Consider the following 27,699-nt stretch of genomic DNA (forward strand, 5'->3'; position numbering starts at 1 on the left):
TTAGTAAAAAGCCCCTGCGTATAAAACTTACAGGAATGACATTTGTGACCTTGAATTGGGCTATCAGTTCTTAGATACACAACTTATAAGAAAAAACTTGGTGACCTACACTTTACAGAAGTTAAGAACTCTGCTCCCCCAAAGGCTCTGTTAAGGGAATGGAAAGATCTCAAAAGGGCTGAACAAGAGGCCGTTGGGGTCTCCACCGTGTGCCCGAGACTACCATGCTCAGCACTGTAACCATCGCCGCCACGAGGTGATACAAGCCTGCACACAGGGGGATAATAGTGACAGCAGGAACAAGCCTCCAGGACATTATTCCCAGTGAAATAAGCCAGTGAAGAGGGACAGGGACCGGCACCATATGATCCCACTGTTAGGAGGTACCTAGGAACAGTCAAGTTAATTGAAACAGAAAGTAGAGTGGAGTGACAGGGAACGGGGTAAGCTATAAAGATACATTACAGTTCAGGAAATTAACTGTGTGACTTTGTACATGTCTTCAATGCTGGGGAACTGAAGTTAAAAACAGTTGCTATTGCGAGTTTTATGGTAAGTGTATCTGTCTACTCTTTAAAAACAAAAGAGAAAGAAACTGCTCACCCAGAGCCATCTGGATAAGATTATCAGAGAGCATATCTTTCTATCACCATTTTCTAAATGTTGACAAAAAAAAAAAAAAAAAGAATTACATATTTTAATCTCTTTTCCATTTTTATAACTATACTTGTTCTTTTGGTTTAAAGATAAGAAAGGAAAGGAGGGAGGGAGAAAAGGAAGGCGGGAGGAAGGCAGGGAGGACAAGCTATAGACAGGCAGAAAGTATTTGCAAATCAAATATTGGATACAAGATTCATATCCAAGACTTATTTTTTTTAAGTCTCAAAATTCAACAATAAGGCAAGTAACAATGGGTAGAAAAAATATTCAGAAGACAGAGTTCACAAATAAGCAGGTAGAAAATGCAAATTAAGCCCACAGCTCTGCACTGTTGTATAGGGAATGCATTGTCCGGGCTTTAATTTAAAGGATAACAGTGTACAGCACTGAGGACAGAGAGCAGCCAGAGTCCTTAGATTATGTTTGCAACGAAAGCTTCATTGGAGTGTGTACAGCAGCCTGATTTAGAATTGCTGAAGAACTGAAAACAGCCCAGCTCCCCTGCACTGGTGAAGGAAGAAACTGCCGTTTCTATACAATGGAGTACTGCCCAGGAGTAAAAGGGAGCAGAAAATTCATCTATGCTCCCCATAGATGAATCCCAGATGCATTCTATTGAGTCAAAGAAACCAGACCCAAAAAGCTACCTCCTGCTTGATTCCATTTATATGATACTCTGGAAAAGGCATGCCTCCGGGGACAGGAAAAAAAAAAAAAAGTAGTTGCCAAGGGCAGAGGCGGGAGGAGGGCTGACTATGAAGTGAGGGGTGTTCCTTATCTTGACTATTGTGCTGGCTGTACAACTTTGGGGCTGTCAGAAGTCAGGGAGCCCTCAGCAGAGTGGGCCTCAGAGTGTGTGTGGTACACACCTCCGTGACAACGTGCAAGTCCAAGGTCCGAGCTGCCCACTTAGGCTTGGCGCCCGCAGGGCCACCCCATCACGAGCACTGCCAATTCTCACCCAGCCTTCAGCGACTCAGCGCTTTTAACTTCTTCTCCTCCCCTATAGTTTATTCTTAAAAAGCTGTCAAAATTACTTTTGTTCAAATATAAATCACACAGTGTCACTCCCCTGCCTAACTCCTCCGATGTCTTTTCACATTTTTAGAATAAAACCCTAAATCCTTCCTGGGTGTACAAAGTGAAGCCTGTCAGACTACAGACCTTCCTCACCACCCACCCTCTCATGGTGACCACCATCCTGGCACCTGGCCATTCTCTTGAATACACCAGGCATGGAGGACTTCATTCCTTTTGCCCTGCTCTCCATATGGATCTGATATGTCACCTCCCTATAATTGAGCCCCATTTGACCCCCTCCTCACACGCTCCCCATTCAAGACACATAGCTCATGGGCCTAGGGTTTCCATCCTAGTGTCTTGGCACTTGTTCACTTCCTCATTTACCCCTAGCTGCACCTGCTCTATGACAGTACCATCATCAGCCTTGTTCCTGAATAAGTCATCAGGTGCTAGGGCAGTGCCTGCACACAGTAGGTGCTCAACAGATGTCTGCACTCAGCTGTGACATTCAGGTAAAGGCCTGTCACCTAACCTTCCCAAGAACTCTCTGAGGACACTGTCATTTAGACAGAGGGAATTGAGCTGCTGTCCCTGAGACCTTCCTGGCCCCACTGGCAACAGCTGGTGAGTTTGGGTTGGAGCAGAGTTCAATTCAAACTTGGCTTCACCTGGTGCCTGGACAAGTAAACATCACTTCTGTTCAGAGCTGATGTGTGGATAGGCCAAGTAAGGACGGCAAACAGACAGACAGGGCAGGCCTGGAAATGATATTAGCTGGCTTGCTCATTCAAGACCCTTGCCCAGCCTGCCTCCAGCCTCCCCCAACTCCCATGGGCCTAAGGACAGCTGTTGAGTGTGAGAATTTGGGATCCAATTCTGCTTGGTGGTATTGAATGCCAAGCATGTGTCTGACACTATTCTAAGCAATTGTATGTCCCATTATGGAAGGAGGTAGAGGCAGGGTACCAATTCATAGGACCTACTATGTTCCAGAAGCACTAGCTGCATAATTCTGTTTAACCCCATAAAGTCAGCAATAATACCCTCATTTTATGTGATCTCAAAGATCATATACATTTTAAGTGGCAAAACCTTCTAGAACCCATGTCATGGACTATTTCGATGGCATGCCAGAGCTGCGCCTTCCCTTCACCACTTATCCCATCAAAAGGCAGAACCCCATATGCAGCCGCCCTTCTATACCCTGGCCTGTGCCCTTTTCTATCCCTCCATTGTTCCACTTGCTGCACCAGTGGTACAGACAGTACCAAAGTGATGAACCCCTGGTGGATCTCGGCTCTGGTGACTGTCTGCAAAGGAATTAAATACAGAAGTGTGGTCTGGGCTGTGGCTGCCATCCTGGCCAAGCTGATAGTCTATGGACTTCACAGAAGCCTGTACTCCTTGGCCCGGACCTGTGGCTGGGAAGGCAGAAGACAGGAGGGCAGGGACTGGCATAATTTCATGTCTGGCCTTTCCTATTCGACAGGCAAAATGACTCTGTGATCCCCCAGCTCTCTAAATAGCTGTGTTTTACAATCCCCATGTCTGGCAGAAAATGTCCCATTAAATCTTAATGATCTGCCTTCCAAAAAGCGCCCTTGCCCCTTCATCCCTTAGAGAACACTTACTCTGGAATATCAAAATGAGGTGCTGGTGGAAAAAGGGGGGGAAATGAATGCTCATGAGAGGGCGGTCCCACCCATCTTTCATTGGGCAAATGCCTTCAGAGCCAGAAGCAAAACCAAGAGATCCCCATTATCCTGGTCTACTCTTCCAAAAGAACCCCATTCTTGACACTGTCCTTCTGACACAGTCTACTTCCCCCCCCCCACCAATAGCCATTTGTAAACATCGTTAGACTGCAGCAGCCACAGCCTCCAGCCCACAGACACAGTTTGGGACAGGAGTAAAAACAGGTCCCATTTCTCCGGTGCTTACAGAGGCCAGAGGAGAAATTTTCCTTGGAAAGATGGAGAGCTGTCACATGACCTTCAGGATTATTCAAATATTAACCACCTGGATAAACAGTTTCTCCTCAGTTCTCATTATCCCCTCTCTGGCTGGAGCACCTGTATAGTATTTCTCTTTTATATCCAGAGGAGGCAATGTTTCCGGTGACTCCTGGGGAGAGGAGAAAGATGAAAGGGAGGGAAGGGGAGGCAAAGCGGGGGAAGGAGGAGTCCCTGCAGCTCCACACCCAACTCTAGCATTCAGGTGAGATGGCAGCCGAAAGCTGGTCCCTGGCCAAGCCCACCCTTGTGATCGCAGATGGGTGCTGAGGACAGACTCACAAGGACCCACATGGCTTGCAGGAGTCTTTGCATACCTTGAGCCTCCTCACTCCCGGACCCTCCCTAGGGACACAGCCAGGCAAGGATGACTGTCCATGATTACCAGCGTATCTCTTCACAGACCTCGAATTAAACCTTAGACAATCTCAGCTGGGCTCTTTGGTCCTGTCTTTATTCTCTCATCTCAATCACCTTTGGTTTCCGCCTCACTTCCTGTGGTCCAGGGAAAGCACAGGTGTTTGCATCCCATCGAGATTCTTCCATTGTATGTAGCCACCCAAGACCTCACCAGTCAAGGGCAGTTGCTCTCTCTCTCTCTCTCTCTCTCTCTCTCTCTCTCTCTCTCTCCTCCCTAGGTAGAGAAGCCCAGTTTGTACGGAAGTTCAGATTCACCCAACAGAAAAGATAAATCTATTATGAACTTCTATCATTGCAACCACTTTGAAAGTTATTATTGTGACTTCTTAAGACATCAACAATGAGGAATCCTATTGTCCCATTAATTAATTCAGCAATCTCCATGAAATAATGGGAGCTGTAATTGTCATTCCAAACTCACCCCTCGACCACTGGAATCAACTAATTAAACAACAATCAGCCAGCGCCGGGCTTTCATGGGGAAGATGGACTATTCCTTTTTATAGCTGCAATTAGGCGACACATTCAATAATCAGAATGAAATACAAATTCACCCAGGAGCCCAGTAAATTATGGCCATTCATACTTTGTTTTCCTCTGGTCGCCTCCCAGAAAATAAAAGAGGTGGCATCACCCAGCTGCAGCAGGGTTCTGCCTCCTCGGAGTCCTTTCTAATTCAAGGGGTTTGCTGTGTGCTTCAGAAGCAAGATAAGGGAGGTGGCTGCTAACACAGTCTTGCCCAAGTCTACACCCAGCAGGAAATTTGGGCTCCCTATGGTCTCAGAGAGAATGGTGGAGGAAGAGACAAGAGTGGGAGTCCTGTCGCCACAATGGATCCAAGCCCTCACCCACACACATGATCAAGAGTAACACATCCAGCCAGGTGTGCAACAGCCAGAAAACCTTCCACATGCCCTAACAAAAATGCTTCAGGCAGGGAGGAGGGCCTTGACAAGGGCGGGAGCACTCAAGCCTGAGGAAAGAGAGGCAAAGTGAAGCAGACAAGGTTCATGAGAAACCACTGAATCACTGTGAAAATTAAATCAGGTACAAGGCAGTGGCTGGGCAGGGAGAGGGAGGAGAGGCGTGGGATGGATGATAAATGGAAAGATAGTCACTCTGAGATGCCGTCAGCCACCACAGGCTGACTGGAAAACATGCACTCTTCAGAAGGTGTCAAAATGCTTATGTCCTCCAAAGGGGCTGTCAGGATCCTGCTACTGATCCCACCTGAGCAATGGGAGCTGTGGGGGCCAGTGGTGGGCTTACAAGGCTGTGGAGAATGGTGCCGGCTTGATCCTTCTCAAACCCCGAGAGAGCAAATTGGGAGTTATTTTTCAGAACTAAAGCATGTCATAGCTTTAGGACAGTGAAGTAAAGGGATTTCTTTGCAGACGATGTGGTCTGTAGATCCTACACATTCAACGTTAGAATATCCCTGAAGTCAGAGGTTTCTTTCTTTATCACTCAGTATAGACATGGGCACATAGGAGTTAAACAGAGATGCTTAGTCCCAGCTCAATTCTCAGCATGCTGGGAATCTCAGAGCTGAGAGCCTTCTCCCCATGGATGAATGCTTCCAGGAAGGTTAAATGATGAAAGAAAGTGTTTTAGTTAATTCTCATTGCTGCAGAAAAACAAAAACAAAAACAAAAAAAAACCTGGTGAAAATGACCTAACAGAGGAGGAATTGTTTGGCTTACAGTCAGGAGGGATACAGCGAAGGGCTGTGGCGACAGAACAAGGCTCAGCAGGTTAAGTGCACCTGTTGCTCTTCCACAGGATCAGCGCCCCACAACCTCCTGTAACTCGAGAGCCACCTCACCCTTTTGGCCTCTTCAGAAACCTGTACACATGTGGTGCATATAGGAACAAGCCAGCGGGCACACATGACACACATAAATAAAAATAAAAATTTAAAAACTTTACAAGAACAGATAAGAAGAGGCTTCAGGCTGTGAAAGTCTACCTCCTGGTGAACCACTTCCTCGAGCAAGACTCTACCTTCTAATGGTTCTACAACCTTCTAAAACAGCATAACTAGCTAGGGACCACGTGTTCAAACACACGACCCTCTGGGGGACATTCCCCACAGAAACCACCACAGAATGTGTCCATTTGCTTGCTCAAAAGTACCTGTTTGAACACCAGTTCCACAGCATCCATGTGTCAACACCTCAGCTCAGCAGAGGGGACCCAACAGTGACCAGAAGGAAAGAGAACAGCAATAATCAGAGGCGAGGTTATGGGGGTGACAGCTTGCCCAAGGAAGAGATCTTCGATGGGGACCTGAATAACAACCCACAGCCAGCCACAGCCTCTACTTCCTCATCTGTAAAAGAGGAGCAATAAGACTGCCTTTGTAAGCATTGGTGAGATGATTGTTGGCACTTATCCCTGCCCATTCTGCCATGTCCTCTGTCCAGCTCGCACAGTGTTACGCACCACCCCCACCCGTCCTGTGGAGCTTCCAGACGTCTGCAACAGGGAAGAAGAGCCTCTCTTGTTCTTCAGACCCTCATGATAGGCTGGGGGAAAGACACGAGGTAGAGAACAAAGGCAATTGAGATGAACGAGAAGCAAGGTAGAAAGGAAGGGGCCGGGCCAAACGAAACATGAAGGGTTTAACTTGAGGTCAATGAAGGGGAGTGCTGCTTAAAGCTGTAGTGGCCATAGACAGCCACCCTGACCAATCAGGGCACAAGAGGTGACAAGGTTAAAGACACACGAAGACTCTCTAAAAAGCCGTGTGGATTCTTCCAAGGGCTGTGTGATTCTTGCAAGTCTGTGTTCCCAGGTTCCTCTGACCACTAGCCTGGGTTGGGTCGGAGACTAGCCTCACCTTCTAGCACTGGAGCTGCGAAGTGAGCAACCAGGAATCCAGGACCACTTCCTTCCGGTTGCCTATGTTTCCCTTTTCTTCACCAGTTGTCATGCTGTCTGTGGGACTGCTGCTGGAAAGGTAACAACAAATTTCCCGAATGTTCTTGGGGCTCTAAGGCCCTAGCAGAGCAGCAGCGGCAGGTGGGAAGTCTGGGAGATGGGTTAACAGAAGCTGAAGGCATTTCCACCACCTTACTGCAGCCTGGCCAGGGTACGAGGACCCTGGCCTAGTGTCAGTCCTGACCACCTCCTTACACTAGAGACAAGAGCTGCCCAAGCCCCAAATCTGAACTCTGTGTCTTCCCGGTTCTTGATGATGTGGATCCAGCCACCCCATCTACAGCAGCCATGACCCCAGCTTGGACTGCAGCTCCTAGTCTCAGCCCCTCCTCTGCCCACAACAACTTAATTAGGAACCAGTCCGAATCCCGAGTTCCAATTTTGACTATATCCTCCTCCACCCAGGGAGGCAAGGTTTGAACTGGATCTCACAGGAGCCACAAGCTAATATGGAGCTGAGGCCCAGGAGCTTGCCGCTGTGGGTGGTCCTGGGTAAAGTGGGCAGGCATAGCAAATAGAGAAACGTCTTGCTATCTATTCAGCTTCTTGTCAGCATCAAACCGCCAAGGACCTTTTCATCACACCCTGGCTCTTAGCAGTAGTACAGATTCTGATTTAGAGTCCTCAGCATCACATTCAAGGGGAAATACTCACAGGTGAATGAAGATTCATATCCTGACGACAATGGCAGGATTAGCTTTATTGATCAAGCATGAGCATCATCAATGGCAAACACTCACAGGGCTCTTGTTCACACGTTAACAACTGCTCCTCCTTCAGCCTGGGATGCCTTGCAGGGCCCACAAAATCAACCTGGTTTCATGGTCTTAATTATGGGCCACTAGAGGTCATTAGCCTTTAAATGCACTGTAAATGCTTCAAACTGAAAGACACTAACTTTAAAATGCCAAAGCCTGGAACTTTATTAGATCAGCAAGACTGAGTGAATGAAAGAAGGAGAAAAGGAATGGAACACGGGCATCTCACCATGGCTTCGCGCCTCATTATAGAATTTATGGGTGACTGAGGCCTCTTGCTTTTCCATCTTCTTGCAGAACATGTAATAGCCTTACTGGGGTCATTTCATTACTAATTTGTACCTTAATCAGAACAGGGAGGGAGTGGAGAAAATGAAAAGGGGAATGTCGCAAATCAATCAGTGTTGCTCCCTTTAACAGCTCGGAGAGAGACTTTAGTGGATAAGAGCGATTGAGACTAATGGCTAATGCTGAGCTTGGGACTTTTCTGTGGGTTTATTTATGCATGACTTCTGGCATCCACCCCGCCTGGAAAAGTTCCCAAGAAAAATGAAGCTTTGGGAAGTGACTGAAGGAAGGGAGGAGCAAAGCTGGCCAGGCAGGTGTCTCCCCCACACTCCACCCCCAGGCAGCCTGCGAGGAGGACTGCTCCCCGCCTCCCACATCAGTGTGCAGGCACACAACATGGACTGCGGCGGCTGCCAGGGGATGCCACCTGCCCTCCTCCTCCACTGCCTGTTCCACATCTAGAGTTCCCCAGTAAAGGTATGCTGCGGATGGCGTGCACTGTGTTCCTTCTAAACTCATGTTTGGAAATCTGAACCCCCAAGGTAAGTTTGTAGACTCGGAGGGGTGATAAAGTCAGGAGTGTGGGACCCTTGCAAATATGGGCCCTTAGAAAGGGATAGCAGAGCTTGTTCTTGCTTTCTCTGCTCCCCACCAAGAGAAGATGTCTGTCTGCAAACCAGCAAACGGAATGGTACTTGCCAGCACCTTGTGTTTGAACTTCTCAGGCTCTGGAACATTGAGACCTTAAAGCTGCCCAGTCCCTGGTAGTTTGTTACAAAAGCTTCTGTAGACTAAAGCATGATGCCTTCAAAGTAGCATGAGCAGGCTTGTGTGACAACAAAGGAAGGAGACAGTGGTAGCCATGGCAATATAAACCACACTTCCCACCATAAAGTGCATCCAGGTCACCACTGGATACTTCCTGGAAGATCATATCCTAAACAAAGTCAAAGGAAAGGTGCAGGGTATCAGACAGACAAACTTCAACAGAGGAAGAAGATAGCAGATGAGAACAGATGCACAGGCCTGATGAGTGGTCCGTTATGAGGGTTAAAGGGAGGAGCTGTTCCTATCCAGCCAGTAGGATCAGGAGTTAAGATCACTGTTCTGAGGAAAGCCATCAGGTCTGGGCCAGGGGATCTTAGACTGAGCCACAATTCTGCCACTTACTACTGTCACACATGTGAAGGCCTCTCCAAACAGCCTTCCATAATATCAAGGTCCTGCAGCAAGACAAGGTAGTTTCCTAAACCAAGATGGAAAATAGAAGGCCCAGCATGGGAAAGGGATAATTGTACCCCAAGCACAGAAAGCAGACAGCCAAGGTACAGGAGGGTGAAACAAAACACAGGCACAGGAGGGTGCTCGTTACCAAGTCCTCGGCAGCTGAACATCCTTTCAACCTAGAAAACTCCTAGAAAATACACTCCAGAAAAACAACATAGCAAACCAACAAAAGACAATGGCATAAGATCCCAGGAATAGGGTGTGTAAGTAACAGAGAAGTTAATGGAGTTCTAAGGGAGAAAACAACAGAAAGCAATCCCCAAACGCACTAATGTGGCAGGCCTACAGAGCCAGTGACACAGAGGTCTCAAGTGAAGTCTCCAAGAGATAAGTCAGTATTGAATGATCACCCAAAGAAACCAACCTAGAGGAAAGTCACTCGAAAGGTTAAGTACAAAAACAAGCAAACAAAACCAAATATGAATAAACAAACCAGTTACCAACTTGAGGACGATTCCTGAAGATGAGAAGAGAAACAAGAAGGCTGTGGAGATTGACTCATGAGTGAAATGCTTGCTGTGAAAGCATGAGAACTCAAGTTAGAATACTCCACACCCACATAAAAGCTGGGTACGATGGAATGAATCTATAACACCTGCTCCGGGGTAAAGACAGGAGAATCCTGGAGGATTGCCGTTCAGCCAGTGTGGTGGTTTAAAGAAGAATGGCCTCCATAGTCTCATATATTTAAATGTTTGGGTTTCCAGTTGGTGGAACTCTTTGGAAAGGATTAGGAGGTGTGGATTTATAGGGAGGTGTGTCCTGGGAATAGGCTTTCTGTTTTAAAAGCCCCGTTAGTCCCCTCTGCTGTGGGGTTATCTTTCAAGACGTAAGCTTTTGGCTCCTGTTCCAGCAGCACCATGCCTACCTTCCTGCTGTCATGTTCTCCACCATGATGGTCATGGATGCTCTGAAACTGTCATCCCCAAAGAAACTCTCTCTCTGTAGTTTGCCTTGGTCATGCATGGTGTCTTCTTGTCACAGCAACAGAAAAGTAATTGAGAAAGGTAAAACCATGAGGTCCAGGTTCTAAAAACCTAAGGTGGAGAGTGATAGAAAATACCCACACGGTATTTTCTGGCCTCTACATGCATACTCAATGACAAGTGCACCTGCACACATGCATAACATGCACACACACACACTCATATCAGGAAACACCTATGATGTTTTAGTCAGTTGTGAATAATATTCAAGTTGACATAATAATATAAATTCCGAATATCGACTTAATGTTTAAAGGTAAAAATCAGAGGGGACGGCAGTTTAAGGCACTTGATCCTAATTACCATAAATAGAAAGTTCAATAATGCATATAATCAACGCATTAAAATATAGCAACACACACACATACTATAGAGCTATGTCAGTCTGAGAAGAAAGAGCTAGAACCTGTCATGGACCATTGCTTCTGAAAAGAGAGGCTGGGACTCAGGGACAGAGAAACACCATACCAGTGTTAGAAGCCTTTCAAACATTTCTCTAATTATCTAAAAGCAATGATCATTATTTTTCTTAAATTCCCCAGCCCTGACCCTCTGTGGTTGACAGTGAAATGAGGCTGGGCCACCAGCAATCCTACCTTGAGCCTAGACACCTGTGCTTCATCTGTCCCTGGGGGTTCTCACATTCATTATTGCTGCTACCAAGAGGGTGGTACTCTAGCAGCCAACTCTTCTTTCATAGAAGGCTTTGCTATGGAAATGGGTCCTAGCCTTAATCCCAAGAAGCATGTCTAATGAGAGCAGAGTATGGCAAAAACACCAGTGGAGAAGGGACAAGAGGAACACCCCCTCAGCTAGTTCCTCACTCAGCTGGTGTGCTTAAACCCTCTGTGCTGTCCCTTCCAGTTCATCCTGTCTAACTCCTGCCACCATTTAGGGTTTTCCACTGTTCTTTATGCCCAGCCTCCCTCAAGACTGAGTGTAAAATAGTAGGATCCACAGCTTCTCCCTGCTCACGCTGGGCCCCCCCTTGCCACTCCCACTTCCTCGTTAATGACTCTCGTTTTTTCTCCATAACTGACACCATGCCTTTGGGAAAAGCTACCCTTTTCTTCCAACTCACAAGTCAATGAAAAACATCTCTGTCGTTTACATCAGAGCTACCCATAGACAGAAACAGGAGGATGAAACTAGACATGGTAACTACTGTAATCCAAGAACTAGAGGGGCTGAGGCAAGGGGATCACCATGAGTTTGAGATCAGCCTGGGCTATAGAATGAAAAAATGGAAAGGCGACAGGGGAGGAGGGGAGCGAGGGCTGGTGGTATAGTTCAACACAGAGCACTTGCCCAGTGTGGTGGTTTGGATGAGAATGTTCCCCAAAGGCTCATACTTTGGAATGCTTGGTAACAGTTGGTGGAACTGTTTGGGAAGGATCAGGAAGTGAGCCACTGGGGGTGGGCTTTGAAGTTTAAAAAGCCCACACTCATCAGGAGTGGCTGCATTGTCATCTTCTGTGGCCTGGTAAGGCTGCTCCCCCCTCAGGGGGAGGTGATCAAAGAGCAGGCCAATCAGATTATGTCAGAGGCAGTCGCTCTTCCCATTACTATGTAACCCACTTGGACACTGAACTGTCATGGGCTACATCTGTGCAGGGATTCTAGGTTATCTCCATGCATGTACTTGGTTAGAGTATGAGTCTCTGTGAAGACCAGATGAGAAGGAAGGAGAGGAGGACCTCCCCTATCAGTGGACTTGGGGAGGGGCATTTGTGAAGAAGAGGGTGGGAGGATGGGGTTGGCAGGGGAGAAGGGAGGGGCTTATGGGGGGGTACAAAGTGAATAAAGTGTAATTAATAAAAATTAAAATTAAAATTAAAAAATAGTGTATCATTTGAAGGAGATAAAAAAAAAAAGCCCACACTCTTCCCAGTTAGGCTCTCTCCCTGCCTCTTGATGGTGCCTCAGCTCCAGCTCCAGTGCCATGCCTGCCTTCCTGCTGCCATGCTCCCCGCCATGATGGTCACAGACTCCCTCCTGAAACTCCCTCTGAAAATAAGGCTCAGTAAACTCTCTCCTTTCTTCTGCAGATCGCCTTAGACATGGCCTGGCATCTTCTCACAGCAATATGAATGTAACAAAGACACTTAGCATGTTTGGGGTCTGGGTTCTATGCCCTTCTCACAGCAATATGAATGTAACAAAGACACTTAGCATGTTTGGGGTCTGGGTTCTATGCCCGACATCAGCAAAACAAAGCCAGAACAGTTGGGAGAATGAGAGATGGGGAAACTTTCACCCTTGGATGAAGTATTAAACCTGTCAAAAAATTAGTTTTCTCACCTCTGAAATGGGGGTGATCACATCTGTTCCAGCACAAACCAGCTGGGTAATCTGGAGAGCCCCTTAAACATGAAGGATTATTCTTACTGCTGCTTTTATCATTAGTTGTGTGTGTGTGTGTGTGTGTGTGTGTGTACAGGTATATTTGTCCATGCATGTGAATGTGGAGGCCAGAAGATGATATTGGGGTCTCCCTCAATCACTCTCTATCTTTGTTTTGAGGCAGCATCTCTCACTCAACCTGTAACTTTGGCATTTTGGCTAAACTGAATGTCTCCTTAATCCCTGTCCCCCAACTGAAGTTACAGGCATTTGCCACCAACTGCCTCTTTTCACTTAAATGCTGGGAGAATCTGAACTCAGGTCCCTATGCTTTCACAGCAAGTACTTTACCCACTGAGCTGTCTCCCCAGCCACAGCCATGATCCTTTTGGAAGACAGCAGGCTACAGAACCTGCTAGCTGGAGACCAATGTGCTGAAATGAAAAGCTGGCATCTTGGTCACCCTTGTGTTTCCTGTGAACCACTGGGTTCCAACAGGCTGGTCTACTATCCAACCTGCAGCCATGCCAGCTGTCCCCACCCCACCCCTGGAGCAGCAGATGCCTGGGGGGCAGACCTTACTCAGTGCCTCAGGCAAATGGCTCTGAGCACCTGTGCCACTTCCCTTCATAAAACCAAATCGCTCACTAATGCTCCTCAGCTCCTTTCATCTGAATGGCAACAGCCGTTGTTCCTATTGGATTGTAGATGAATCACTTGAAATATATTTTGGGGCACATTATAGAGGCAATAACATAAAAGTAACCTGGAAAATGGTTCTGTTTTGTTTTCTACTTTGCAAACCCAAACTGGAGCCTGGGGTTGTGTTCCAGATTTTTGTCTCTTTTTTTAACAGACGTATTTTTTGCTTACTTCCTCTTCATGCTGGAAAAGGAGACAGGTGAGTCCCTCCTGGGTTGGGTGGGAAACTCTTCAGGGCATCCAGCCTGGTACCCACACCCCAGACTGGAGAAAGTGACTGAAAGGAGACATTGATCTCAGCCTCCCCAAGGACAGAAATGAAGGTAAAGCACTGAGGCAGCCTAGCAGAAAGAATAGGCCCACTTCAAGACCAAAGAGTGCAGAAGCCTTGGCTGGAATTTTTCCGTGGCCAGACATCTACCTTTAAAAAGCCCAACAATGTGCCTGCTAGACACTCAAGACGAAGAGTCACAGTCCTCCAGATACTCGCTTGAAATATAGGGCCATGATCAAGCATCTTGGCGGGACATATGGGTTCTCTAGTGTGGCCAGGGCCATCTCTGCCCTGGAGGCCACCATTTTTCCATTTTCTTCCCTTGTTCAGGTATTACTGACCCATTCTTCTGGCTGCCTCCCCTTCAATCCTGACACTCAGAACCTTCAACCTGTGTGCTGTAAACCCTAGTCTCTCCTGACTTTCACGGAGAAATGCCTGTCCTCCACAAGTCCAACGCTGGAGCTTCCGGGGCCTTGGCCCAACAGTGAGCATCCCAAAACCTTCAAGGCAAGAAACCCCTCTCTGTTGACATCAACAATTAGAAACTCGGCTTTTAATCCCAGCACTCAGGAGGCAGAAGCAATTGGAACTCTGTGAGTTCAAAGCCAGCCTGTTCTACAAGGTTCCAGGACAGCCAAAGCTACAGAGAGAAACCCTGTCTCAAAAACAAAACAAAACAGCAAGAACACAATTAGAACGTCATTTAATTATCCTACCTCTCATTTAGAAACAGAACCTTCAGGCTAAAGGGGTTTTCAGGCTGTTGGGATAGTTAAGGGTGCATATGCTAACAATAGCACATCCTGACGAAACTTAGTCATAAAGTGAGCTTGAAACGTTATTGAACCTCCCACCCCCAGTTTAATATCATTGTGTATTTAGGTGAGGTCTCAGGCCTTCCTAGGTAGGGAGGAATCTGAAGTCAAATCTCCTTGCTCAGCCTGGCAACTTGCTTATAGCTGAACCCCAGAGCGAGGAGGAGGTTGGCTCAGCTGTCATTCCTCTGTGACCACACAGCTGAGTTTGTTTGGTTTAGATAGCGTCTCTCACTGGCCTAGAACTCACCAAGACGCCTAGGGATGCTGGCCATTAAGCCTCAGGGATCTATCTGCCTATCTCTGTCGCATAGAAGGGTGTCCAACTACAGCTGGCTTCTCTTTTTGTTTTGTTTTTAATAAGGGTTCTGGGAAACCAAACTTGGGCCCTCATGCTTGCAAAGCAAGTATTTTACCAGGTGAGCCATCACCCCAACCCAAGAAAAGCTTGCCTATATCAGGAGATCTCTCGAAATCCCTGCAGCTTAAGAACTGGAATTTCTTACTAAATGGTTCTTGGATGAAGGGGGGTTTGGCCTTTTCATTTGTGAAGTTAAATCTGAGGCCTGGGGTAATAAGGAAAGAATAGCTCCCAAATCCAGGCTGCCACTGACCAGACCTTGATGGAAAACTTAACCTATGTGGCCTGGCTCTGATCTTTATCACCAAAATGACACTTCCTTACAATAAAACGGCCAAGGCAAAATAAACACAAGGCATTTATTTCTCCAGCAAGACCAGCCTCGGCGTCCCAACTTTCTCCTCTATTTCCTGCCTTATTTTTTCATTCCCTTTAGGAAAAGATGGCTACCAACTAATGCGCTATTAGCTAAGTTTTCTCTTGTGGCCAGACACTACCTCTGAATTGCAAGTGGAAAGAGTGAGATGTTGAAAGGAGCCAGGGTGGTGGCTCTAATTAATGAGATGAGCCGCAAGCCAGCCCCAGCATTTCTGCCGGGTCTCATTAACTGCTGCGCACTGCCCTGCCTGGGAGGCCTCACCCACCTGTCCCTCCCCACTGGCGGCTCTCTATAGTACCTATTACTACCGTAGATCTGTTAAACACTTTATATTCCGATTGCCAATGCAGGGATGATTCAGAACATGATTGGGTTATTACAAATTCAGGAGGCACTACACACACGGCTGTCATGTTTCAGTTACCCTTTCTCTTGGCTTAATAAAATTTGCCACACTAATACAAAGCCATCTTTTTATCGTTTTGCCTGCCATTGTAACAACTTGTCCGGCTTCCCTCCTGCTAATTAGAGGAGGAGGCCACGCAGCCGCTCATTGGAAACTGGGTTTCCAGGGAAGCCCTGTCAATATCTTCGCAGTCTCTTAGCTGTGGGTCCTGTGGTCCTTTAGCCACCCGCTCCTCCATGATTGGAGTCCTAATGAGGTCGGCAGCTGGTGGCGACATGGCAGACAGGCCCCGCGTGGCGCGCTGGTGGGAGGGCGGACGCAGCAGTCCCCAGGGGCAGGATGACGTGGGCTCCGCAGCCCGTCCTCCCACGCTGCCCCAGCTGGCCCTGACTTGCTTGCGACAAACTCACCGGCAAAGGGTCCCCCAACGCAAGAAACGAGCGGCGGGAGGTGCAACCCCTCCCCCCGAGCAGAAAGAATAACCCGAATGGGGGTGGGGGAGACCAGTGGGAAGCAGGGAAGCAGGGAGGGGAGGCCAGCGAAGCTGTGCACAGGGACGCCCTTGTGCGAAGTCCTGAGCCAGGTCCAATCAGCCCGCTCCCGGAAGGCCCACGCGCACTCTCCAACCCACTCCGGGGCCTCGAGGCGCCCCAGTCCGCGGGGGCGCCGGGTACATCTGCCCCCGCTAATTGCCTCACTACAGCCCAGGCCGCCGCCCTTTAGAGGGACCACGGCGGCCTTATTAGCATTCCCGGCAGCCGCTGCCTCGGCGATCTGGGTCAGACCGGAGCCACCGTCACCCACACCGCCAACTGGGACTGCCAGGACCAAGGGAAGCCCCGACGTTGGGAGGCGGCGTTCCCCCAGGGCGAGGCAGGAGTTTCTCCATCAGTGGCACCTGTGTCCTCTAAGCGCCCAACTGCGCGGCTTGGAGCTTCATTTCTAGAGGGAAAGGGCCACCTGGGCAGGCCGGGACAATATCAAGGTCAAGTCCGGGGTGCTGAGGGAGCGGGGTGGCGAGCGATCCTCTAATAAGCGTGCGGTAGTCGTGGCTCTGCCCGGACCAGCGCGGCCGCGGAATTCCTGGGCCGAATCCTCGTAAGCGCGCACTAATAAGTTTACAAATGGAAGCCGCTGGCGCCTCTTGCAATGAAAGGCAGAAGCTCCGCTCTGGCGCTTCAATGGGAGCATTTTCCCCCTTAACAAGGGGCTGGATTCAGCTGCCTGGTGCTGTCTGGGCAGGGCGAGTTGCCAGAGTAACCAAGGCCTACAGCACGGGAAAGGCGAGAGCGCTGCAGGCTCCCGGACTCGCCTAGGTGCTAGATTCTGCACTGTCCTTCTTCTGACCAGTACCTCTTAGGCAGCTCCTCTCCCAACCGGTCTTCCTAAACTTTTCCAGGCTGTCCCAGAATCCCCGACGCAACCCCAAGCTTGTAATAGACTTGTTTGAAAAGCTTGAGACACACCCCAGGAGCAACCAGTCCTCCACAGGCCAGCTGGGAAAGCATACCGCATCCCGGCTGAACTCAGAGCAGCCTGGGGGCATAAGTGACCCCAGGACTGATAAAGAGGAAAAGGAAAGCCCATAGCACTCAGTTCTTTGCTTGAACAAGGCGTGAGTAGTTCTTACAGCGGGGTGGTGGGGAATTGAGATCCAAGGGACCAAGGAATGAGACTGACTGGAGAGTGAGCGAAGCCTACTCCCCCCACCGGGTGCTTGCTCGCCCCAGCAGCTGCTTTGTTCCGAGCCTTAGCCTGGCGTGGTCAGAGCTCAGCGTTTCAACCTCACCATTTAGGGCTGAAGAGGTAAAGGCGTTTGCCACCAAGCCTGATGACACGAGTTCAAAGGCCAGGGACCCACATGGTGGAAGGAGAGAACAGACTCCCCGAACTTCCCTTCTGGCGTCCACACGCACACTGTGGCAATTGTGTGCCCCTCCCACACACATACAAATAAACCAATACACAACATTTTCAAAACCTTCACATTCACATTTCATTCCTCCCTCCTCCAAAAAATAAATAAATAAATAAAGTTTCATTCCACCTAAATTTCCTCTCAGGAACACCAAAATCCAGAAACGTAACCCCCTTCACAAGTTCACTGTTGAGTATTAGAGTATCTCCAAACCCCAGAAGTTGTATTTTAGGATCCAGAAAACCTAGGCTATGGAGGAACCTAGAAACACACACACACACACACACACACACACACACACGCACACGCACACTCAGTCCCAGGTTGCCTGTCTTGAAGCTAGCCTGAAGCTAGGTAGAAGGGGCTACCTTCCAAAGGGCCTTGTCTACTAACCTAGGAAGGCGGCAGACCCTAGACCACACCAACATTGCTCATGTCTAGAAGAGAAAGACAAAAGGAGCCTCTTTTCCAGGTTGTCCCCTGGGGAGGAAGCAGTGGAGAGGCGCACTTCACCAACCCAGCTCCAGGGGGCCAGGCCAGCCAGCCTCACTGGGCTCATCTGCCCCTGCATCGCACAGCCCGGAGGTCACAGTGCATGCAGAGTGCCCACAGACACCATGGGTATTTGAGGCCTGGCTACCCACCCTGCCTCACCTTGAGCTGTGGGTCTTCCCTTCTCCCCACATGTCCAGCCATCACTTGTTCCTGTTGATTGACAGTCTAGCCCTCTCAGACAAGTCCACTTCTGGATCATAGGTGCAGCCGCACACATTTCTCAGTTATGTCTGCAGCGGGCCTGTAGCTGCTTCCTGTCAACTTAGGCCCCCCTACCGCCACCACCAGATCCTAGCTGGGCCCCTTGTTGACTGAGTCAGCCTCCTGTCCTGGTCCGTTTTGCATTGTTACGAGAGAACACCTGGTGCAGGATAATGACTTCATAAAGAAAAGGGTTGCTTGGGCTCGTGATTATGGGAGATTGTGGTTCTCAGGACTGAAGGGTCCACTTGCTCTCTGATGAGAGCCTTCTGGCAACTTCAGGATGAAGCAGTGTAAGGAGCTCATGTGAGCACACAGAGCACAGGGCACAGAGTGAAGGAGCTGGGGGTTAAAGAGACGGATCCCGCTCCTTACAGCAGTAATGCCCTCCTGCCATACCTAACTTACTCCATGAGACCAACATGAGGACAGTTAGGACCCAGATACCTCCCACCCCACCCGGGGACCACCGGCAGGGGACCTCGCTCTCCATGTCCCACTCCACCTGGGGACCACAGGCAGGGGCTGCCAGGCTGGCTCACTCCCTCTCAGATGTTCTGCAGCTTTAATTCTTCTAAGCAGCTGAGATTTATGGCCCACTTGACAGAAATATTTAATTTTCCAAACGTCTATAACTCAAAGGCTGTGGAAATCTCCAGCTCCAACATTTCCATATTAACATCCACCTCAGGCTCAGTCCCAGTAAAGGTCTTCCCAGTAGCATAGAAGTGGAAGAAGATGATGGCTTTGCAGAACAGATCTTCAGAGTTCAGGCCATCCCAACCATTCTCAAACCAAATAAGTATGCATTATTATTATTATTATTATTATTATTATTATTATTATTATTATTTTAAAACAGAATTACTGGCTTTCAGTGTGTGCTGATTAGTCTTTGCTCACAACATGACTGGATTAACGATCACTGTGGAATTACATTTCTTGATGCATCTATGAGAGAGTTTGCAGAAAGGTTTGACTGAGAAGGCAAGACCTGCCCGGAACGTGTGTGTCACTGTCCTGTGGACTGAGGCCCTGGGCTATAGAAAGCAGAGGACGTGAGCTGAGAGCCAATGTTCATCTCTCTGCTTCCTGAGGGAGGACATGGTATCCAGCCACCTCAGGCTGCTGCCACCCTGGTGGACCAGGTCCCTTAAGCCAGAACCACAAACAGACCCTTCCCTCCTCAAATTGTTTTTGCCAAGTATTTGCCACAACATGAGAAAAGGACCCACTGTATTATGTATTGTGATAAGCAATTCATGTGTGTGTGTGTGTGTGTGTGTGTGTGTGTATGCATGGGAGCACAGGTTCTTGTGTGTGTGGTATCATTCCTCAGGCCACTGTTGCCTTGTTTTTTATGAAACAAGGTTTCTGAACAGCATGAAACTAGTGAGGTTGGCTAGACCAGCTGGCCAGCAAATCCCTGCCCTCCAGTCTCAGCCTCCCTGGCAGTGGGATTACAACATTCAGATGCCACAACCACGTTCAGATCCGATTTACCGGGCCATCTCTCTAGGCCTGTGGTAGGTAATTTTAATCGGCATGGTTTAATTTAACCCTTACAGCCACGTGAAATATCTATCCTATGATCGCTAGCCCATGGTATAGGTGGATGAGGGAGCTAAGGCACAGAGAAAATGAATCCCCTGACTGCAGGAGCTGACACTGGACCCCCCCCACCCCCGCCGACACGACTAACTTCAACTCATCAGCCATCACCTGCTACAGTCTCAGCAGTACCTTGTTAACGGCTTTCTTTTGCTAACGACTGTGCCAAACTCCTGTTTACCTCCACATCTCATTGTTAAGCAGACTCACCGACACATTCACATGTAAAGTGTCCCTGCCACACACACAGCCTGGCTGTGTGCCTCGAATAGCAAATGTGAGGCCCTTGCCTGCCAAGATCTTAAAACCTGTTTGAAAATCGATGTTTATATTCAAAACAATGCAGTGGCCACAGAGGCAGAGAAGCTACACCAGCCTCTGAAGGACTCCAGACAAAGAGGAAACAAAGAGTTCTGAACAAACAGGGAGGACCTTCTTGGGCCTCTATCTCAGCCTTATAGCTCATTCTGTTTACACACATTCGGTGCCCGGTACGGGAGACGGCATAGCAAGCTTTCTGTCAGAGATAAGAGGGGACCGTTAAGGAGAAGGGAAGAGGAACGGGGGGGGGGGGGGAGTCGATAAAGAACTCAAAAAGCTCGGCAATCTCAGGTATCTGGCGTGGGGAAAACAGAATAGGCCCCTAGCCCTGGGAGAAGCTCCCCATCAAAGCACAGGAGAGCAGCTGATGCTGGTGTTAGTGGCCCTGAATGATGAAAAGATGATCAAGGGCTCCCTGCCTGCTGTCTAAAAGAGCGCCTAGTGGTTGCTTCTTTTTCCTGTCCATTTAAATGAACACACTTCATTAAGGTAGGCAAAACATTTGTTAATTTCTGTTGTCTCAAGGGAAAGTTAACCACATTCTCTTGGAAAGAAGATTAAAAGATGAGTTAAAATGTAATTAAGTACCCTACCTGGTCAGCACCTACTGGTGTCCCCAGAAGACAGGAACAAATTGGCCCTTTCTGCTCAGTGTCAGCACAGGTAAGCACCCAACATGAGGACCCATCACTGCCAACATGAGGTGTTAGCATCTTTGTGTCTCATTCAGCCTCAGCCAGGAAGGCAGGAAAGCTAGGGAGTCTGGCCCCTAGTTCTAGGGTGTCAGCTCTCCAGTTCCGAAAAGGGCAAGTTTAGGAATTACTGGCATCACCAAGCCAAGAAGCTTTTGCTATGCCATAAAGGGTCAGCTCCCATCACTACTTGTCCAGGAAGCATTCTCAACTGAGTCACAGCAGCCAACCCAGCTAGCAAGAGCCAATTTCTCATGTCCTCTTGCCTGGTCCTAAATAGCTCTGGTTGGCTTCTGTCTAGGACAGTGACAGAAGAAGTAAACACAGAGGAAAAATAAGGGTCTGCCAGCATCCCAGTGGGAAACCCTCACTTTAACCTCCAAAGAGAAACACTCAGGGAAGAGGCCAGGGCAAGACATGGGGAGCATCAGGAGGACAGCCTGGGAAAGTCACAGTGTCCAGAAGATGACTCTACCCAGTTCCCAAGTGAGACCCAAATGCCCCCTGGACCCTGTCAACAAAAAACACACAACGCTGCCTGTGTGAGGTATCATGTGAGGATTCCATTTTTACTAGCAGGCATTAATCATATAATACAATGAGTTTCATTATGACACTTTCCAACACGGATACTGTGGACTTTGATCATATCCCCGCCACCTAAATCATCCCCTCTCACACCTCTCCGTCTTTTCCAGTTAGCCTTTTCCTCTTTGTAAATAGCCCCCTCTTCTTTTAGAAATGTTATTTGCAGTGTGTGTGCAGGAGAGCAGACGCAAATGTGCACATGTGCCCGTCACAGCACACATTTGGAGGTCAAAGGATAACTTGCAAGAGCTGGTTCTCTCCTTCCACCATCTGGGGTCCAGAGACTGACCTCAGATACCCAGGCTTGGTTGCAAATGACTTCGCTGGCTAAGCCTTCTTACCTACCCCCGGCTTCTACTTTCACGATGTTGTTGATCTCGATTCCACATATAAGGAGAAATGTGATATTTGTCTTTCTGAGTCTGGCTTATTAAACGATGATCTCCAGATCCATCCATTCTTTTGCAAATGGCTTCTTCTGTGTGCCTGAATAACACAGCACTGCGTTTGCATATCCCACTTGTTCACCTTCTAGCACTTCTGTTCTGTGTAAATGGCACTACAGCAGCGTGGCTGTCTGAGCAGATCATACCCATGGAGTTCTTAGTGCCCTTCACATGGGGGTGGGGTGGGGTGGAGGATGAACCAGAATGCCTGTACAGCACACTCACAGAGGCTTACCTCACTTAACCTCCCAGCAGTCCTCTAAGGAAGTCATTTCCCTCAGAGGCGTAACGGCATTGAGGCTTAGAGAGGCCTAAGTAACTTGTTCAAAGCTGCCCAGCTGGCGAATGTCGAAACAGATTCTGTTTGAGTCCTATTGGCTCTGACGCTAGGGACCACAGCCATGCCTTCTTGATGCCATCGCCAGCAAAAGGCCAGAGAGAGGGAGAGAGAGAGAGAGAGAGCCAGGCCTCTGAGACGGCAAATCTGGGGAGGAGGAGGAAGACCTTCTGCCTCTAGAAGAGAAGGTTCCTCACCATGGCCTCGTGCTGGCTGCTATTTCAAGGGCTGACTCTCATGATGAATGTGCTCCGGGCACATGTGAAATGTAATACATCTTGATTTAGTGAAGCGCTTGATAGGTCGCCTGATGAAATTTTACTTGCAAAATTAATTCAGATTGTCTTGGCTGGGTACTGCCGTCACCTAGACAGCAGACAAGCTGGAGAGGATATACAAGGAGTCAGAAAAAAACACTTCGAGGGGCAGGGCTGGGGCACTGGAAGCAAACGCAGCCCCCGTAAGGAGGCTGAAACAGCAGCAAGCATTGTTTTCTTTGCCTCTGGTGTGCCGGAAACATAGCAAGAAGATGCCAGCCTGAATGTAATACTCAACAGGGAAGGGGTAGCAAAGGGGAGTCAGGGGCAAGATGAGCTCACAGGGCCTTTGCAGTCCCCATTCTATGGGATGCGATGAGAGAGCCCTGTAATGCGGCAGCTGAGTCCCTGGGCTGGCCAAGGAGGAAGCTCACAGAACAGCTGCCAATCCCAGTCAGCGAGATGTGAACATCAGCCAGACTCTCAGAGAAGTTACAAGTTGGTGTCTTTCTGCGGGAATGAGGATCTGAGCAGTCAGCTCATGGGGAGCGGAGCGTCCACTCAAAATAGCAAGGACAGTGAACCCCTCCCCGGCCAACGCCAGGGGCCCAGAACCCAGGTACAGGACAAGGTAGGACATGGGCATAGTAGCTGAGGAGAAAAGCTCAGCCACGCACACAGAGTTGACTAGACTGATGCAGAAGGTAGGAACATGACTGCCATTCATGATCAACGAAGGACGGAGAGAAAATGGATTACTGTAATTGCAAACCCGTGGGGCATGGTTTAAAACAAGCATGTTCCTCTCATGTATCCACAGGACAGAAGAATATAATACTTCTTAAAAGGTTAAAAATATCTTGCTTAAAAATTTTATATGTGCAAACAACGCATTTTGATCAAACCCACCCTCTTTTCCTCCCCTCTAGCCTCTCCCCTATTTCCCCACTACTTTGTCTTTCTTTCTCCATTTTTTTTATGTTGCCTATATGTGTGTAGAGGTAGGACAATCTACTGGAGCATGGGTACCCTCCCAGGAACTATAGAAAACTGATTTTCCCTCCCCCAGCAGCCATCGATTACTGAGGAGTCCAGTCCCTCCTCAGTCAGGGGCTGGACTTCATGAGTGCCCCCTCCCACCCACACCAGGATTCCAGCTGGCTTGATCTTGTGTAGGTCTTGTGCACACAGTCACAGGCAGTGTGACTTCACGTGTGCAAAGGCCTGTCACGTCCTTCCAATATTCTCTTGATACAGATGTCTGATACTTCTCAGCCTTACAACGTTTTTACTCCTTCTTCTCCAATGATTCCTAAACTTTTGGGGTGGGGGTAGAGAGATGAGGGTGATATAGCAGTCCCATTTAAACCCTTATTCTCTGCATTAGCTACCATCTACTATAAAAAGAAGCTTCTCTTGTGGAAGAGGCACTCATCTATGGAAATAAAAATAAGAACTTAGTGGGTAGTTTATTACTATGCCTACTTAGGAGAATAACAATATTAGGTTCTGCCCCAGCCCATGACCTACAAGCCACATGTGTTTTGACTCAGAGTGAATGGTACCAGATAGAAATTCCATCTTGCAGGTCAGGCTTTGAATCAAATCAGAAAATGGTTGGTTACTCCTATAACATCCATATTACTATTGCTCCAGTCAACAAATCTTGCCAGTCCTAAAGCAAAGGGTAAGCTAATGCTTATTCCCAAAATACATGTTACCTATTGGATGGCCAGGAGCCTCAAGACTTGGAGAGATTAGGGTGGGCCAAAGAATAACCAAGCTGAACAAAAAGCAGGCCAGTATGCTCAAGAAATCTGCCCCGGCTCTTTGTGGAGCTGGTTGGGGATAAGTGGAATTGACTGGGGTGAAGGAGCCTGATTCTTTGTATATACTTGGTGTTACCCTCATAAAAGGACTTGGTATGGCTTGCATTCTGAGTTCAAGCTGGCTGTCATGTGACTAATGGAAGGAAGCAGAGAGAAAGCAATGGTTTGGACTAGAAAGGAAGCCAACAGATGGAGAACAGTGATTAGAGTATGGGTATATTTTAAAGGTAGAACAAACAGGGTTGTTGGGGAATGGAACATGAGTGGGAGACGCAAAGAAGGCATTGTGAACTGGGATAGAAATACCCCTGTCTGAGTCACTAGTCTGAAGATCTGGTGGTAAGGAGGTTCCTAGGCATACCCACCTTCTCCTTGTTCCAAGTGTGTCCAAATGCCATGAGGTGATCATCCACAAAACCCATTCTCAAGGCACTAGAGAAATGGCTCAGTGGCAGGAGTGGGCACTGCTCCCCCTCTGGGCCTGAGTTTGGTTCCCAGCATCTATTTCTGAAGGCCTTTAACTCCAGCTCTCTCTTCAGGCCTCTGAGGGCACTGCATTCACATGCACAAACCAATAAACACAGTTGAAACTTTTTAAAAGAAACACTGATATGCTGTTTAAATTAATGCTCGAAAATCACACAATCAATTTACAAAATAATAATAATAATAATAATTAAATCAGGGCAAATGTGGTGGCATAATCCTTTAATCCCAGCATTCAGGAGGCAGAGGCAGGCAGGACTGTCTGAGTTTCGGACCAGCCTGATCTACTGAGTGTTTCAGAGCAGCCAGAACTATATAATTAGACGATAGATAGACAGATAGATAGACAGATAGATAGATAGATAGATAGATAGATAGATAGATAGATAGATAGATAGATAGATAGACAGCTAGATAGATGATAGATAGATAGATAGATAGATAGATAGATAGATAGATAGATGGATGGATGGATAGACAGATAGATAGGTGGATGGATGGATGGATGGATGGATGGATGGATGGATGGACACAGATAGATAAAGGCATAGTGTTTTAAGTAAGTTTACCATTTGTGTTATGCAACAGCCACAACATCCTGAACCACCTTGCCCCTTCTAACCCTCTGATCACTAGCTTCAAGTGAAACAGCTGTCTGTGCTAGTGTGAAAACCCAGCACTGCCTGAAAATGTTTGTCTCTGAGAATCGGTCTCAAGTAGCCAAGACGGCACCTAATAACAAGCAGAAATACGACTTGTGCGTGGTGGGAAGCTGCCAAGTAAAAGCCACCATTCCCTAAGTCAAGTCTGCAGCGAAGCAATTTTTTACTGTCTCCAAGACAAGCAGCCCTGCGTGTCCTGAGTCCTGGCGAGCAGTGGCATCGATATATATGGCAGTGGGAAGCACCCCAAGGCCTTGTCCAATCACAGGTAAAAGGAACTTAGACACTATGTGTCGTGCACAGCTTCCCAGAGGGCAGGAAGCAAAGGGCAGACCTGGCCCCCTCCTTCCATCTCGCTTCCTAGGCCTTGAGTGCTTATCAGCTCTGTGAGAGGAATACAAAAATGCCCAGAGGTGGTGTGTCAGGAAAGGCAGGCCGGCAGGAGAAGACAGGCTGCAAGCTGTGTACATCTGGCAGCAGCTCCAGCCCAGCATGGATTTTACTGGAAGAAGAATAGGGAAGCAGAGCATTGGCCCAGCGAAGCCAGAACAGCCTAGGAAACTTTCCGAGCAAACACGATGCAGATCAGACTTGGGGAAGCAAACAGGAGCCCTGTGCCTGCTGGTTTGTTTGGGGGTTTTTTTGTTTTGTTTTTTTGTTTGTTTTTTTTTTTTTTTTCACTTTTCATCTGGCCCTGGCAGCCTCACTGTAGCTTCTGGGTCACCAACCAATAATGAGAGCTCCCACACCTAACGCATAAACAAAAAGCCACTTGCTGGAATTTTGTCTTGGAACTCCAACAGCAGAAAGCCAGACCTTCTGGGGTTCATGTTGCCGTTCGCAGGAGATAAGCGTGAGGTCGTGGAACAAACAGGCAGACAGTGCAGCCTGCATACGTGCAGGATGTGAGAACTGTGGCTCCGAGAGCCTCCTCACGTCTCACCCACTGGCTCCAGCTTGTGAGTTAGCTCCTGGGATGTGACCCTGTGCTTTCGCCACCTCCTTACCCCCTCCAGCACTGACACAAAGCGAGCATGCGTACCGTGCCCCCAAGCTGAACAGGCACTCCTTGTTTGAAAGGAGGCTCATAAGGGCTTGCGTGCCTGAGACTAGACAGAAGAGGAGGCCAAACTGGCCCACTGGACCAGTGCTGAGAATGCATAGAAACCAGAGTGGAAGGTTGGAGCCCATGCAGAGTCTACAAGGTTGGGAGACACTGCCGTTCACCCCAGAGAATGGACCCTGAGGATGCTCGGATGGCAGAATCCTAATGCTGGGGAAAGGTGTAAAGAATGATTCGCTGCCACCGCCAACCATCCAGGGCTGTTTCAGGCTCTGCCAGTGGTATCCTGGGCTCACAGACTTATCAGATGGTATTTCTGTTGGGCCCATTTGGCTGTGACCTAAGTAATTTTTTAACATATATATATATATAAACATATAATTTTTCAACATATATATTTATACTCATCTCCTTCTTTCTACATCCTACAGCTTTATTAGTGCCTGCATCAAAGGGCATTCTAGATTCTCTGTCTGTCTGTCTCTCTCTTTCTGTTCATGTGTGCATGCATGCAGGTGAATGTGTGTGTGTGTGTGTGTGTGTGTGTGTGTGTGTGTGTGTGCACGAGAGAGAGAGTAGCCCTTGCCATTATGGAAAATGTAAGCATCCCTCCTAGCCGTGGCTGCCCCACCTCTTAACTGGTTTATGCTTTGAAGCTTGACTTTGACACTGAGCCTTGAACCTTTGGGTTCTGCCCCCACCCCTCCAGCACTCAGTGCGCATGCAGAGCACACCGTCCGCTTTGCTGGGCAGCGGGAAGTCTCACGAGGCAGGCAATTACAGTTACTCAGCCTCAGCTAGGCTCAGCAGCAGCTCAGTCCTCGCTCCCAGCCCGTTCCCTAACTGACCCTTTTAACTGCCTCCCTCTCCAGGCTCACACACTCCTTGCTCACACACCAGGCTCTAGGGAAGCCATGTGCTGTTTACCGGCTCAGGATATAACCCCATCCCAAGCTAGGGTCGGGCCTTCCTTCCCCTACAGCCTCTTAGAAAATTAGCCAGTTTCTCATTCTCCAGGCAGGTCAGGTTCATCCAGGGTCTAACCCTTCTCCCTCCTGACTCCCTCACTCTCG

The 27,699-nt window shown here is 48.4% G+C and overlaps 1 protein-coding gene across 4 annotated transcripts in view; it reads right to left on the reverse strand.

Moving 5' to 3' along the window:
* Grik4 (glutamate ionotropic receptor kainate type subunit 4) overlaps positions 1 to 27,699 on the reverse strand; it is a 426,381-nt gene that overhangs the window by 363,666 nt on the left and 35,016 nt on the right. The gene's annotated exons all lie outside the window — the stretch shown is intronic.

This window comes from Meriones unguiculatus, chromosome 1 (genome assembly GCF_030254825.1).
Source record: "Meriones unguiculatus strain TT.TT164.6M chromosome 1, Bangor_MerUng_6.1, whole genome shotgun sequence".
Lineage (NCBI taxonomy): Eukaryota > Metazoa > Chordata > Mammalia > Rodentia > Muridae > Meriones > Meriones unguiculatus.